Consider the following 16812-nt stretch of genomic DNA (forward strand, 5'->3'; position numbering starts at 1 on the left):
AAGAATACGACTTCCCATGGCCCTGCCCTTAGATGTCCTTAAACCGCTCAACAGAAACTGTGCCTTCTCACCCAGATCGCTTGCTTCTGCATTTTCTGCTAAATGAGTACCCAGTGGTATGGTCAGACATCTCAGCTGTCCAAGGCAGAGACATGCAACCTAGCTTTACAGCTCTATATTGTTCATCCTCACCACCATGTCCTGCAGAGATTCTATTGATATACCTTATTAAGTTATTCACTCCCCTCTCCTACCCCTCTTCACTTCATAGCTCATGTCCTTGCTTTGGGCTCTCAAGCTTGCTTGCATGAATCTTCTGTCTTATTCTTCTTTCTATAATGAAATACTCTGGAAAAAAAAAGCAACTTCAAAGGGAAAGAATCTATTTTGGTTCACGTATTGAGGGCACAAACTACCGTAGCAATGAAGTCATATTTCTAGGAGCTTGAGGCAGTTGGTCACATTGCAGTCAAAGTCAGGAAACAGAGACCTGGAGAGTAATGGATGTTGCTTGTCTTGGTATTTCTATCACTGTGAAGATTCACCATGATCATGGCCACTCTTGTAAAGAAAACATTTAGTTGGGATTGGCTTACAGTTCAGAGGTTTAATCCATTATCATCATGGCGGGAAGCTTGGAGGCATACAGGCAAACATGGTGCTGGAGAAGGAACTGAGAATTCTACATCTGGGTCAGCAAGTAGCAGGAAGAGCGAAATGACACTGAGGCTGGCTTGAGCCGCTGAAACATTAAATTCTGCCCCCAGTGACACACTTCCTCTAACAGGACCACACCTAACCCAAGGAGGGCACACTGCCTAATAATGCCACTCCCTATGAGGCTGTGGAGGCCATGTTCATTAGAACCACCATGTTGGTGCTCAGCTGGGTTTCTCCCTTTGTGGAAGTCCAAAATCCAAGCCCAGAGAGTAGTGGGGCACTTCTTCAGGGTAGATCTTTGCACCTTGATTAACCTAATCAACATCACCACTCACAGGCATTTGAAGGCCAATCTAATCTGAATAGCCCCTCATTTCTGAGCCTGAAGGCTTGCCTCCTCAGGGATTCCAGAACCCTGTCAGGTTGACAATTATCTTCCATTATCACACCTCCTGACAGCCCTCTGGCCTCCTTTCTTGTCCATACCCCACCCAGCTACCAAAACAATCTTTTGGAAACATGAACTGAGTCTTGACCAGAGTTCTTCTGTGGCTTCCTAATGCATATACAGGATAAAGACAGAACTTCTGCTCACAGCATCACTCCTTTGCCACCTCAGTTCCCACAGTTTGTTTGGCTTTGGACCATTAGTCTGACCATCCCTGAACCACCCATGTACTATTGGCCCTCAAGGTCCTTTGCACTCCTGACTGAAACACCACCACCACCACCGTCACTCTTCTCAGTAGATGGTGATGACACGCAGTCATTACAAAGAACAAAAGGGAATTGTGAAGATTTGGCGTGTTTCGTCTATGAAATCTTTGCTCTGCATATTTGTAATCCCATTGCAATTTAATAGCTGTACAGTGTAGTAAGCAGCCATCCTGGCCTTACAGAGATGAGGATCCAAAGTAGTTAATAAACTTTCCTGGGTCACATGTGTAGTAGACAGTAGAACTGGGTTGTACCCCAAGTAGTGTAACTCCAGCCTGTACATCTGTCTCTGACTATTAACAGCATCCAGCCATAGGGTCCATCGAACTCAGTGTTTTCCATCTTTCTTAGAATTAGAAGAAATCAGTCATTCATGGTGCCCAGGTGGTACCTGACAGTCCCTACACACAACAGATGCTCAACAGACAGGCAGTGCATGTGCTTGTGATTGTTTGTGGAACGACCATATTTATAGCATGTCTGCTCAGATTGCATTCACTAAACCCTTTGGATAGGTAGGACATGCATTGGCAATCCCTGTTTTGGAAGGGACAATAGTATGGCCCAAAGAATTCCTCCTAGTTGGGAAGAACTACAGAGGACTGGCCTGAACCTCCTATCTGCGTCTAGGACTCTCTCCTCTGTGCTCTTGTTCCCACTCATACTAAGAGTGACCTGGTCATGGAGCCTTTGGAAGGCCAGCTACTTCGTAACAGATATATTAGCATGTACCTACCCCAGACTATTATTCTATGTCCACATAACTTTTTTATATAAACTTGGAATGCATTGTTTTTCAAATCTTGTTTTTGAAGCTAGCTGTATAAAATGGTTAAGGAGTACTTTCCCAGAGATGGGTTCTTTTGTTTTATTTTTGTCTTTACTTTTGTTTTGTTTTTTGTTTGTTTGTTTGTTTGTTTTGAGACAGGGTCTCTCTGTGTAGCCTTGGTTGGCCTAGACTCACCTTGTAGACCAGGTTGGCCTTGAATTCACAGAAGTCCTCCTGCCTCTGTCTCCTGAGAGCAGGGATTATAGGCATGTGCTACAATGCCTGGCTGATTGTTTGTTTGTTTGTTTTTTTTAAGGATCCTAGTAACAGAAACAATGTCTCTAGTGATTTGGAATTATAAAAATATTTTATGAGGACAAAAAATTTTAAATGAAGATACTATGTATCTTCATTTAAAATGAACAGTTGCAGGCTTATTTCAATTGCATTTTACTAATACATTCTCAGATTCTGTACTTTTTCAGGTTCTGAAAAGTTTCACACATCCAGCCACTATATAAATAGCCTTTTGCTAGATTTTATGAAGAAAGTGCTATGTGCTTATTTTATTTTATTTTATTTTTATTTTTTGTTTTTGTTGTTTTTCTTTTTGGTGTGTGTGTGTGTGTGTGGTGTGCGTGCGTGCGCGCGCGCTCACATGTATGTGTAGCCTACATGTATATATGTGCTCTACATGCATGCCTGGTACCTGAGGAGGCCAGGAAAATGAGTCTAATCCTTTGGAACTGTAGTTACAGATGCTTGTGAGCTGCCATATAGGTTCTGGAAATCAAGCCTGGGTCCTCTGAAAGAGCAGCCAGTGGTCTTAACTGTTGAACCATCTCCCCAGCTCCAAATGTACTATCTGGATTAAACCTGTAACATATTAATAAGCTCCAAAGGAAAGGTAACAGCAGCTGGGTACATTTTGAAGGAAGGAAAGATCCTTTCAACTGTTCAGGGCCTAGAAAATACAAAGCAAATCTTCAGATCCCAGAGAGGACAGATGCCCGTGTAAAGGATCCCAACCCTAGAGAGGAGGGAAAGGAGAGCTAAGGTTTGCAGATGGATGCCTCAGTGCAGGGCATGGAGGGGTGGGCATCACCCTGCAGACTACAGAAGCCTCAGGACCCTGAGCTGGGCAGTGGTCTGCCCAGCAGAATGTTTTAAGCAGATCAACCCTTTTTAAAAAAAAACATGTTTATGTGGGTAGTATATGTGTGATTACTCAGACTCTCCTAGTCAATCTGTAGTTTGTAGATTCAGTGAGGCAGTTGGCCAATAAGCTACAAGAATCCCTTTGTCTTTGATCCCCAGTGCTGTGGTTAGAGAAACTGTGCTTGGTATTGAGGTAGGTGCTAGGGACCCAAATAGAGGTCCTCTTGTTTATGCAGCAGACACTCTACGACCATCCTGTCTCCCAGCCCAAGTGGACTGTGGGAAGAGGAGACAAAGGAGGAACACCAATGTCTTCAGATGTCAGGAAAAGATCACAGATTAGGTTTGCATGTAGTAGTCAGCACTTTATAGTTTTGTGGGGAAGTTTGTAGGAAATCCCATGAAATTATCCCCTGTATATAGAAGCAGTAGTTCTGAGGCACTTCCTCTGAGTTGTTAATAATCCTTGACTTTTGTATGGTATTAGCTTTTCTGTATTTGCTGTCGTGTGTGAAGTGTGAATGCTGCTTTTCTTCAAACCTGACTAATGAGAAGCAAGGTGCTTACCCCTTTAAATTCCATATAAATTCAATGTCCAATTCTTTGTTGCAAATGGTCTCCTGAGCAACATATGGGGGATCAAGCTTCAGCCTGCCCCCCAAGGGGGACAACACTACAGTAAAGGCAGATGGGTACCAGGCCTACAAAGGACATAGGAAGGCCAGATTAACAATGTAGGATAGGGCCATTTCTCTAAAAATAATTTATTAGAATGCCCAACTATACTAGAAGGGTGTCTTTGTCCCACTGCTTTATGATTCCACTTGGAGGACAGGACACATTCTCTTTCTTATTTGTCACTGCTCATCAAGTAGAAGGAGTCTGGTGTTAGTGGGAAGATTTCAGGAAAGATCTTTGACCACTTTTGTTGGTGATCAGGCCTTCTTATGTTAAGAAGGAAGGATGATATTTCCGTTCATCTGTCCCTTCTCCTACATTCTTAGATAGCATCCCCTTTCCTATCTCTTATGTGTTATCAGCGTGTACCTGAGTTGAGGGGTTGAGAAAGGCCCCAGTGTGAGCCCATCCTCCCAAAGTTCCAATATAATGCTTTTGCTTTCCATTATTATCTCTTGGCATAGCCCTCCTGAGAGCAGAGGAGATTTGGGCCTAAAGTAAGATTCAGGTGTTCTTGACTCAGGAGGTCATGCACCATGTTAAGGACCTCGGAGCAACATAATACCTATCAGGTCTTGGGAAGCTTCCTGGGTGAAGGTGCATTGCCAGCTGAGAAGTAGATAGGATCTGGGCATGGATGTGGAGGGTGGGGGTGCAGGAGAATAGGTGCCCTTGGGGAATTCCAAGCAAAGACACCCAAGCCAAACAAAATTACAGCAAAGAATACACAAAAAGCTTGTGAGTGGACTGATAAGTCAGAAGCAGTTGTCATGCATGGTAGGCATGACTAGGCTTCTCCAGTCATCCTGTGCCTGGTAGGGAACAGGGACACTGAAAAAGATACACACCCCTGAGTGACTCATGTGACATAGCAGTGGAGAGAGGTAGAGGATCTGTCAAAAATCACAGGCTCCTGGGAGTTGAGGGATGGAGAATGACCTTGTCCTACAATGATCTATTTTCACATAAAGCTTCATGACTCCAGACTTTCCAAAGGATACTTTCAATACATGCCCAGTGACTTATTGGCAAAGGACACTATCAGCTCCAGCTCCAGAACAACTTTCCCAGACTCCTTCCTGCTTCTCTGCAGGCAGCCTGGGTGCTGTTGTGATGATTTAGCAGTCCAGGTATTCAAAGTGAACAGATGCTCTTAAGCTCGTTACTTGGTACAATCGATCAGGGCCATGTCCCCAGCCCCCTGTAGCTCTTCTAAACAATCCTGACTCTATGTTGAGTCCAAAGAGATTTTCATAGTTTTCCTCTGTTTCCCTGAAGAGAGCCCAAAGCTCCCACTCAGTCAATATTCGATCAGGAGTTGCATCAGAAGCCTTTGTCAGGCTTTAGAGAACATCTCTTGGATTTCCCACACACCTTAAGTTGTTAGAGTGAAGAACCTAATCTATCATTCCCCCTAAAGAAACACAGGGCTGATGCAGCCTAGTCTAAATATTATGTCATGTTAACGGCGCCTCCTTCCTTATGAATTAATAATAATCGACAGGAAGGGATCATTGGAAAGGAAACCAAAGTGGCCTCCAATGCACTGTGGAGAGCTCCGAGGGTCAGAGCATCTCTCTGGCACTGCTAGCAAGAGGGCTGTGTATTTCTGCTTTGTGCATTCATCTGGAGACTCCTAAGGAAGGCTTTCCTGGTCACTCCCCACTTTCTTATCCATAGCCTTCTGTTTCCTGCAGCCATTATTCAACATTATTATTGTCACTGAGGTATGGTTTCATGAGCCATAGTTTCACAACAACAACAAGCTGACTCCAAGGATTAAAAATATAGAATTTTCTACAGTATAGCAACATAGATATCTAGAGAATTCGACAATTTCTTTTGACTTGACTTATATCAAATTAAACTGGCTTCCCTAAAAACCAAATCTCTCCTTGGCAGCAGTGATAGGAGAAGAGATTTGCGTTAATCTGGATTAGAGCTTACAATTGTTCTGTAAGCCCAAACCCACACCAGCAAGCAGTACATTACCATAACTCAGTTCATACATCACATGAAATGATGGGATAATTTGGAATTTTACTTAGCACAGTCAGTCCACACAGATGACCCTTTTAAAAGGATCCAATGAAGCCACTGATTGTACTTTGAAGTAATACTATACCTGCTTTATCAAAAAGTAATATTCGCATGTTATTTCATAAGTATTTTGCCTACTAAATGAAGAAAAATCTTCCTATGCCATTGAATATAAAATGTTGGCTTTCCTTCTAATTGACTTCATAGCGACTCGTGTTATAAATATATCATATTGAAAAACTGTATCCTTTGCATCTCTGGCCCCAGTGCTGAGTTCACAGGCACGCATGGTTTATGTGGTGACAGCGATGAACAGAGTCTTCTGTGACTGCTATACAAATGCACCACCAACTCTGCATCCCCAGCTCAGAAAAGGTGCTTTATTGTCAGAAACTCTACTTTCCTTCTGCATTTGTTTGGGATTTCACACACTAGAAGAGCTTCTTCGCCTAAAGATTATAAAACTACTCAAGACCTTTTTAAAGATTACTTTCATTGTTTAATTTTTCATCTTTACGTTAGGGACTCACCTGGTATTAATATCATAACTGACAGATTTAATAAATCATGCAAGAAGTTTCACCACTAACAGACACCCACACTTGCCATAGAGGGACAGCAGTGAAATCTTTGCGTGTCCGAAGGGAAAGCTAGATCAATGAATAGCTTTTGTTTCAGATAGGTGGCAGAGAGAGGTGGGGAGCGACAGGAACAACTTTGTGTGTTAGAAGGCTGAAAAAAGGATGAAGGAAGATAATTGAATTTTGAAGGCATCCTGGCCTATCTAGAGAAACTCTGCCTCAACACACACACACACACACACACACATACACACACGCACACACACCTCTCTCTCTCTCTCTCTCTCTCTCTCTCTCTCTCTCTCTCTCTCTCTCTCTCTCTCTCAACTAGTCAGAATTATTCTTTGTCTCTTGTTTAGTGCTCTCGGCTGGCTGGTCTGGGTGCTCCTGAGTGTTTCTCTTATTCTTCTACTCCCACCAAAGGAGAGCTGGGGCTGCACATCGTGACCGCCTCATCCTGCTTTTTAAGTAGCCCCCGGGCATAGAACTCTTGGGTTTTCAACTCACATAGCAAGAAATTTGACTCTCCCAGAGCCATCCCCCACCCCAACTCAACTCCATAAATTTAATTAAAGCTGAAGTCATTATGACATTGTGTCCCTGTATCCAGAAATCTGTGTGGTTCTAAGTTGTTGATGTAATTTATTTTTGTCTTTGCAAATTTTAAAGTCTTTAATGTTACTGTTAAGTGTGCTCTAAAGTAAAATACAATATTCATTAGGTTATTTCTTCCTAACTGACTGCCTCAACTAAAGTTTATGTTCCTTCTTCAAAACATAAAATCTGAGGGCTGAGGGCTACGTCAATCCACCTGGATGCTTGCACGTACTCTAGCTGCGGTCTATGCTTAGAATAAGTGACTTCCCAGATGGTTTAAGCTACATTTGGTGACTATGATGTAATTTCACTAATTACAATTCTGTAATTCAATCATATAGCATATAATCTAATGACATGATTGGGAAAACGAAAGTCTTTCTTTACATTAACCAAATCGACTAATCTGGTCTCATTTAGAATGCCATTAAATTAGAGCTGCGGAAACCACAGTAAAATTGGACGAGGTGCAGGGGGATTACTCAGCCATGTGTGCATTGGAGGGGCAGAGACAGAAAGCAGTGATTTCCACTGTCACCTCAGTGGACTGGGAATTCCCCTAAATGTGTGCACTGGGATTGAGGTGTTCATGAATGTAGAGCAGCAGCTCAGGAGGCAACGTTGGTGGTTAGTGAAGACGGTTTCATGCAGGTTTAAACAGGACTAAGACAAAGAGAGGCTTTTGGAAGAAAAACAAACCAAAGAGCACAAGTCTAGGCTTCTCAAGGAAAAGTCATGGAAGTGAGAGACATCCAAAAGTGGAGGCAGGCAGCCACCTTGAGGGAAAATCTTAGCTCATTAAAAACAAATACAACAACAGCAATAAAATTCAATAGACATAGAAAAGGTTTTGACTGGGCTTGAAGTTTTTATCTTCAAAATGTTGAGAATTTAAGAATCCCTAAATGAGAGAACTGGAGAGATGGAGGTTTGGTGATTAAAGGATCCTGGCTGGCTGCTCTTTCCTAGAGTGATGCAGGGTCAGCTCCCAGCACCCATTTGGCAGCTTATAACTGTAAGTCCCATTTCAAGGGAGCTGACCCTCCTTTGGTCTTCCTGAGCACCAGATCTACAAGTAATGACTTAAATATATGCAGGCAACACACACACACACACACACACACACACACACACACACACACACACACAAATAAATAAAATAAAATAAACCTTAAAAATAAGCTTCAATTCAACACTCTTGTTTGAGATTCTCAGGCTTATCTGAGGAAAGTAATGAGCCCAATACAAGGTCATTCCTTAAGCCGGAGTCACTGGTACTTCCCTTAGGATGTTTTTATACATTGTGACTGAAGCCTCTGTCAGCATCCCTATAGGCCTGTGCATCCAATGCTGGCCATGCCTGTGATCCGGCTTTCAGCCAGCAAAAGGCTTCACTCTGACCAGTTAGGCAGCCTCTCTTTTCCCTTGTCTCTGTAACTTCCCTTTTTAAAATCCTGCTTCTGGACATATTATCTCATAAAATTTTAGGTTTTCTCCCTCTGTTTAGAGTGACAACTGCTAATTGTTAGCTGTCTAATAAAATTATTTTTTAAAAGGCTGTGAGTAAGTGAGCCATAGTAACAATCCCTACAATAAAAGCTGGAAAGTGACAAAGTATAAATTGTAAATAAATTAGGTACTTGTTCCATTGTCATTTACTTTTTATACTAAATTTTATAAAGCTAACTAAAATGATGCCCAGTTGCTTTAAGCAAGAAGAACACCACCATATTTTTATGTTTATGATGGCATATTCAAAATAGAAATTTATGTCAAATTAAAATGATAAATTGCTTATGTTTGCTATTTCCCACAATTCTGTTGGTGAGCAGTTCTCTTTAGAATTAATTATGGCATAATAGCATGATGAGTAAATGTAAAAAACTAAACCAGGACAATTTTATATAGTAATAATTTAGAAGTTGTTAAAAAATAATTGGAATATATATCTTGAAAAAATTGAAGATACTCCAAGAAATGAGACTGTGATTTCTATACTGCCATCTAAATCCTGGTTAGCCAGATGGCTCCAGAGTAATGGTACTTGATGCCAAGCAGGATGACCTCAGTCTGGTTCCCAGAACTCACATAGGAGGAGAGAACCAACTCCCAAAAGTGTTTCTCTGGCTTTTACATACATGCCATAGCAAGCATGTACCCATCCCCCACAAAGTCAAAAAATGTTTAAAAATATTAAAAAATATATATTGAATAAATATTTCTGTATTTGAATCATTGAAATAAAAATACTATGAGACATCCAAGTTTTGAAAAAACTGAATACCTAGCTAGTATCCTTAACTCAAGTTTAATTTCATTGTTTGCGTCTTCAAAGAGGTCTTTGTGCACAAAGGGAACTATTTCAGACTCCAGATGAACCCTACATATTGGGAAGGAAAGGAAGAAATCAGAATTCTACATTTTTATAACTATCACGGCCAAAAAGACAAATAATCTTTTGTAATGTGGACTTTTCTCAACTTGGTGATATTTTCCACCTATACCTATGGAGGAAGTAATATATAAGCCCTATGCGCCAGCAACACCCTTCAAGCTGGCCTCCATATTGTTTGGCAGTGGAGAATATCCACCTCTACAGGCATTTCTCAGCATCCCCTTGTCATTAATAAGAGTGCTATCTCAAGCCAGGCAGTGGTGGCTCACACCTGTGACGCCAGCACTCAGGAAGCAGAGGCAGGCAGATCCCTGAATTCAAAGCCAGCCTGGTCTACAAAGCAAATTCCAGGACGGCCAGGGCTACCCAGAGAAATTTTTTCTTAAAATGTTTTTTCTCTCCCTCTCTCAGATACGATGTGATTCTTAAAAGCATAGTCTTATATTAAAAACACACAGTAAAGCTTACTATATTAAAATGATGAATGGCTCCGCCACCACACATATTGGTTGCTGGCTATGATCTTAGTAAGACAAATCTGGAAATTAATGCACTTTGATAAGCCTTTGGTTTGAACAGGGACCTCAGTAATTTCCTTCTAATCATTTCTACCAAAAAAGAATTAAAGCCATATAACTCAGGAAGTGCTAAACTTGGGGTTTGGGGTTGTTGATATGCAAATAGATTTACAACTTTCTAATAAGACACTTCAACATGTTAGTTCATGATACATTTATTCAAATGGCCTTAAAAATGGTTAGCTGCATGCCCAAAGGATTAATATCATGTAAAGTACAAAATCACACCATGAAGCAATAATCCACCCTTTCTTTTTAACTGTATTATTTGGCATATAGCATACATATGGATCACAGCATACATAGCTATCATCCATCTATACTTACAAATGTTCTTAAACAACAATATAAAAATGGGGTCTCGGTGCCACTCACTAAGTAGCCCAGGCTGTCTCAAAGTCATGATGGTCCTGCCTCTGCCTCTGTACATGCAAGTGTGTGCCAAACCCAGCTGACTCATACATTTTTGCATAGGGGTCGAAGTACTAAGAATAGTGCAGTTTGGGCCAATTCTTCAGACAAGCTCATAGGGTTATTTTCCGTTATTAGACAGTTACTTCTTTTTCCTAAAAAAAAAAAAAAAGTCTTCATTCAGAAAGAGATAACAGAAGTGGCCATGTTTTCTGTGTTTGAGCTCTTCTTTCAGGAGCCCATGATAGAAGAAAATTTCAACAGATGGAGTTCAAGACTGGGCACTTTATTTGCTACTGAGGTAGCACTTTACTTACACATGATGAAAGGATTGGGAAATGCGTTCCAACAGTATTATTTAAACATTTTCCAAAAATACTAATAAGCAGACACTGGAATATCAGCAACGTAGCAGCTCTGGTCTATGTTTGAAGTTATGCAGACATGTGAATGAGTGTCTCATATATGAATAATTGAGTGAAAAATCCCAGGAGAAACAGCCTGTGCAGTGATTGAGAGGACATGCTTTGGAAATGAGCCTGGGAAAATGGCTGAACTGCTTCAGTAAACCAGTGCCGGTGGAGAAGGGCCATGGTAAAGAATCTGTGGTGGTGCGATTAGCCTGGAAGTGGAATATGCTTCCTGAAGTCCCAGGCTAAAGGGGATCCATGGACACTAGGTCCCAGTGAATCTCCAAAGTCATTAAGTGGCCTTGATGAATATCAGTGGGTCAACAATGATTTTTCAATAAGGGAAAGTTGGGGTTAAAAGAGGGGTTTGCTCTTCTGGTAAGTTGTTATACGGAGAGTGAGAGCATATTAGGGGAAAACATCAAGTGAAGGGGAAGGTAAAAGGGTTATGTTAAGACTATTAAGAATGAACCAGAACTTTTGGAAAATAAAAAAGAAAGAAGAGATGGATGCAAAAGCTATCTCTAAGCAAACACAATTTTGTAACTTTAAGTGATGAGAGAGGAATATAGGATGATATATATATTTTAAAAAGTGACTTAGTTACAAAGGTATCAGAGGTCACTGGAGTCAGATCAAGTGTGTGTTTGAGTGTTTCAAGAAGTCCTCTTGGCCCAACAGGGGCAGTGTGGACAAGATAAAGAGTGACAGAAAGGGTCTGAAACTCACCAAATGTATTCACTGGGAAAACGACTAAAAAGCTTACATAATCCAAAATGTCATGAATCAGGGGAGAGAATCCTAGCTTTTCTGCTTCTCCTTAAGCTATGCTTCAGGCAGACACATACAAGCTCAACCTTTTCTTTATAGGACTTATGACATGACATAGAAGAAGGCATGACAAAATTGGAATATTGCCCTCTGTGAACCTCATAACAAACCAATGAGATGCACAGCAACATCCTATCAAGATAAAATCTCTATACTCCATCTTCTGGTGGAGAGCACATGACCTACTTAGTGGGTTTGCCAGGAAACTGGACTTGACTCCAGCTACTCATCTAGATATACTCAAGTGTGGGAAATAGGAGGAGAGATGAGCACCCCAAAATTCCAAATGTAGGTAAAGTCAACAAAATTTAAACTAGAGAAATTTCTTCAAAATAAAATGTCTTGTCTCTTCAACAATAGAGACTAATTCATGACATAGTACTTAGTTACATTTTTTCAAAGGATTTATTTTCTTTTTAGTTATGTAGATGTGTGTTTATATGAAGGTACATGCATGTGAGTGTAGGTGGCTGCACAGGTCAGAAAAGGGCATTATATCCTATGAACATGGGTACTGGAAACCCTCTCCCAATAATGGGTTGTTTCTTGTCATTTATTGTTTGCCAACAATAAAGGCTAGGATTGGGGGGTGGAGTGGAGAATCTCAAAGACAGAAAGATCAGCTGAAGGGCTGGGAAAATTAAAGTGCTTGCTGCCCAAGCACAAGGACCTGAGTTCAAGTCCCTGCGTCCATATAAAATCTGTCCTGTGGTGAGTGCCTGTAATCCCAACACTGGAGAGACAGAGACAAGAAAAAAGATTTGTGTGGGTTACTGGCCAACTACTCTAGACAACTCAGAGAAGAGCACCAGTGAGAGATCCTGTATCAAAATATAAGTCAGGAAGCAATTGAGTATCAACCCTTGGCTTTTATACCCATTGCATACAAATGTACATGCACCCCTCAACACATATATACACATACCACATGTCTTGGCTAGTTTTATGTCAACCTAACACAAGCTAGTGTCATTGGAGAGGAGGGAGCCTCAATTAAGATGGGGTAAAGGCAGCTAATCAAAGAAAAGTATGTATTTTGGGATATTGGGACAAAGTTTTACCTGTAAACTTTACTCAAAAAGAGCATGATTAATGAGTTATTTTGCAGAATTCTGTGTGAGAAAGGACTTTCCTGGAATAGTGTATGCACCCCCTTTTGTACTTTTATGGGGTTTTCCAAATACATAATAATTTCTGATGTATGATGAGAGCAAGCAACTTTGCAAGGCTAATGTTGTTCAGATGCCATTTAGCCATTGAGGTACCTGACTTCGGGTGGCCTCATATCCTTCCTGTTGAGTGGTGTCACATATTGTCCCATTCAGAGCTCTGCCATACCTCAGCCTTTTGCCTTTGTACAACTGGGTTTCTTTTCCCTGTGTCTGTTAACCTCTCTCCACAAAACAAACAATGCAGAAAAATGGGGGTTAAATGGAGCTTGGAATTTAATCCAAATTCTCAAAGCCCACCTTTGATGATTGTCAAGATGGTCATAGCAGTGTTTATTGCATACTTGTGCTAATGATATTGAGGAAGTATTGAGGTATCCAGTTCTTCCTTACATGACTGCTGGGAACCAAACCTGGGTCCTCTGAGAAAGCATAAATGCTCTTAATGGCTGGTCCATCTCTTCAGCCTCATTATTATTATTTTTGAGTATATTATACTTCAATTGTATTTCTGGGGATACATAAATGAGATCTTGGGGTGACGATACAGTCCAGTGGTAAGGTCCGTGCCTAGTATGTCCAAGCTTGGCTTTGGGCCCAATGTTGTAACAGAAACAAGGCCAAAAATGTGAGGTAGTGTCTTAGTTACTTTTCAATTGCTGTGATAAAACACCATAAGCAAGGATACTTATCAAAGCATTTAATATGGGGGTGAGGGTCACACATTCAGAGGATTAGTGTTCATGGCTATCATGGCAGAAGCATAGCAGCAAGCAGGCAGGCAGGCAGGCATGGCACGGCACTGGACTAGTAATGGAGAACTCCTATCTTATCTACAAGCACAAGGCAGAGACAGCTAACTGGGAATCAGTTGGGCTCTTGAAACTCCAAAGCCCACTCCCAGTCACATACCTCCTCCAATAAAGCCACACTTTTCCCTATAGTGCCACATCCCTAATCCATCCTAAGCATTTCTACCAACTAGGGATGACAACCACGTATTCAAATAAATGAGCCCATGGGGATCATTTTTATTTAAATCATCACAGATAGTATACTCAACATAGAAACCACATTCATCTTTTTTCATAGCCACAAGTCTTTCTTAGCAACTTTGCTTCTGTGTTTTTAGTCATAAACAAAGAATATCACTCTAAGTTTAATATTGATTATTAGTAACCACTGCAATAATTATAATATTTGAGTGACTGCTTCCTTTTAACTTACAAGAAGTCGATTGTCTCCTAAGGAAGATCATTCTTAACAGAAATACCTACTAATGTCTTTACAGTTCAAAAAAGCATTGGAGGATAATATTCCAGTGGACTATAGATGAAAAAACATCTTCTTTTAATGAAACCTGATGTTGTCACTAAACCTGATGATGAGCTGTCATTCTTATTTCAAACACACTTGTTATTGGCTTTAAAAGCAGCACATTTTTGACAGGCTTGGTGGTGCATGCCAGCACTCAGTGAGGCAGAGGCAGGCTGATCTCTGTGAGTTCGAGGCCAATCTGGTAGACAAAGCAAGTCCAGGGCTACACAGAGAAACTCTACCTTGAAAAATCAAAACCAACCAACCAAAACCCTCCAAAGTAGCATGTTTTCTAGTACATAGGAAGAAATGGTTTCCCCAACAGCAATCTGGGCTTGTTTCAGAACTTTAGTTCAGAACTATAAAGTGTGCTTATAGACACACTTACCACGTTGTGTTTTGTCACATATGTGTGAAAGCTGAAAAACTGTTAAGGCGTTATAATTCCAAGAAAAGGCTGTGTATTCAGAGTACTGTGGGAGGTTGTATCCTGGTTAGAGGGTAAGGGGCCTACGGTCCAGATCCTGGCTCTCTCCTTCCTTGTGTGTGATTGGCCTTGACAAGAGCATATTCAGTTTCCTCACCTATAAAATGGGACAAATAGTTGCCTTGATAGATTTCTTTTCAGAAATTTATTAAATGAAAAAACCTAAACATTTCACTATCATTTCGCTAGACCTGTCACTGACGTGCAATGGAAACCACATCATTATTACTGTTAATGTGATTAAATGGATAATTGAAGTGATCATGTAGGAAATTAAATACATAGGCTTGTTATAAAATTAAAAACAGAAATATCTTGACAAGCTCCATATTAGACGAAGAGAAGAACATCTTCACTCCAAAATGACTAGGGAAGACTGAGAAACAAGCCATGGGTTCTGCTCACTTAGCGCTTGTATGACTGTGAGTAGTGTACCTACCTCCTTTGCATCTGTTTCCTTATATAAACATGTAAGATGATGATTCCTACAATATCTCAGTAAGAGCATCCACACCACACCCTTAGCCTAATGCTCCAGCCCTGATCATTGCTGGAGGTGCATCTTACTGTTGCCTAGTGTGTATATAAGTACAGTGCACTGTGACCCCATGATGGATGGAGGCCAGATAGTTTGTTTTATCTATAAGCTATCACAAACATCACAGTTTATTTCAGTTGGAGCATCCACTTGGAAATGATTTAAAGACTTTTTAATGTTTGGTTTCAATCTGAGGCTGTGCAACTGCAGTGTTTGGGCTGAAGTCTAAACATGGAAGTTGCAGGACAACATTCTCAGTAAAGTTAATGGTTGCCTCAATAAGACAAAACAAGTTGTTTGCTCCTCAGCCTTCATTAGCCACAGAAGAGAACCATGGGAATAAAAGGCACGGACTTCTTTGGGAAAGAAAGTTCTAGTTAGCAGAAATGACTCCAAAGCGCCTTCCCTCTGAAAGTCCTGCAGCACAAAAGGTAGTCAACCACTGCACAGGGCTTGCCGCCTCCTCCCCTTGAGAGGAGCTGTGCTGTATCCAGCTATCCCCATGTCACAGAGGGGCACTTGGGAGAGTTCTGCAAGATGAGGCTTGTGCAAAACACCCACACAGCATGTGAATGTTCAATGTCCTCTGCCCATGCCACCCAGAGGAAAAGACAGTGAGAATCCTGCCTGGTAATCCCCCTTTTGTTTGCATTGTGTTTTTCTCCTAATACTTCTCATGTCGACTGGTGCCTAAAATGGACTTAGATGAGGCTCAGGGGAGGTGTGTGCTGAAATAATGGACCGAGAAAGATGCAGAAGTGTTATAGCTATAAATCTGAGGATCTTACTTGCTTCCTGGAGATTGGGACCTGACTAAGAGCTCTAAAGTAAGTGGGTCTTTAGATGAATGGGTCTTTAAATGAATGTGTACAGGGTCACGAGATTACTAGCATATTCTACTGTGATTTCCCATCTGGGTAAATGTACCAGAAATGTTGAGGAGTAATAAGATAACTAGACACACACACACACACACACACAGAGAGAGAGAGAGAGAGAGAGAGAGAGAGAGAGAGAGAGAGAGAGAGAGAGAGAGAGAGGGAGAGGGAGAGAGAGAGAGAGAGAGAGAGAGAGAGAGAGAGAGAGAGAGAGAGAGAGAGAGAGAGAGTCTAAAGTGGCTTTTCTCAATACCTGAAATAATTGTTAGGTCTTAATTTTAAAGTACATTTCCTATGAGACAGCTTTACTGGTCAGAATATTAAGTGTCTATACTAAAGTGTGAAATTATTTTCATAAAAGTGCATTGTCTTAGTTTTCATTTACCAACCAACTCCAGGGATTTGGGTATTTAATTACGTTATATCTTTGCCATTTGGGTGATGAAGGTATACTTTCCCATATACAAAACCTATAGAAGTGTGCTACATGCACACACACACACACACACACACACACACACACACACACACACACACACACACAGAGAGAGAGAGAGTATACCCATTCTGAGGGGAAAATATTATCTTGACTTTCAGG

At 41.0% G+C, this 16812-nt stretch overlaps 1 protein-coding gene across 11 annotated transcripts in view; it reads left to right on the forward strand.

Moving 5' to 3' along the window:
* CADPS (calcium dependent secretion activator) overlaps positions 1–16812 on the forward strand; it is a 438873-nt gene that overhangs the window by 12106 nt on the left and 409955 nt on the right. The window lies entirely within an intron of this gene.

This window comes from Acomys minous (genome assembly GCF_964271855.1).
Source record: "Acomys minous genome assembly, chromosome: 9".
NCBI classification, from domain to species: Eukaryota; Metazoa; Chordata; class Mammalia; order Rodentia; family Muridae; genus Acomys; species Acomys minous.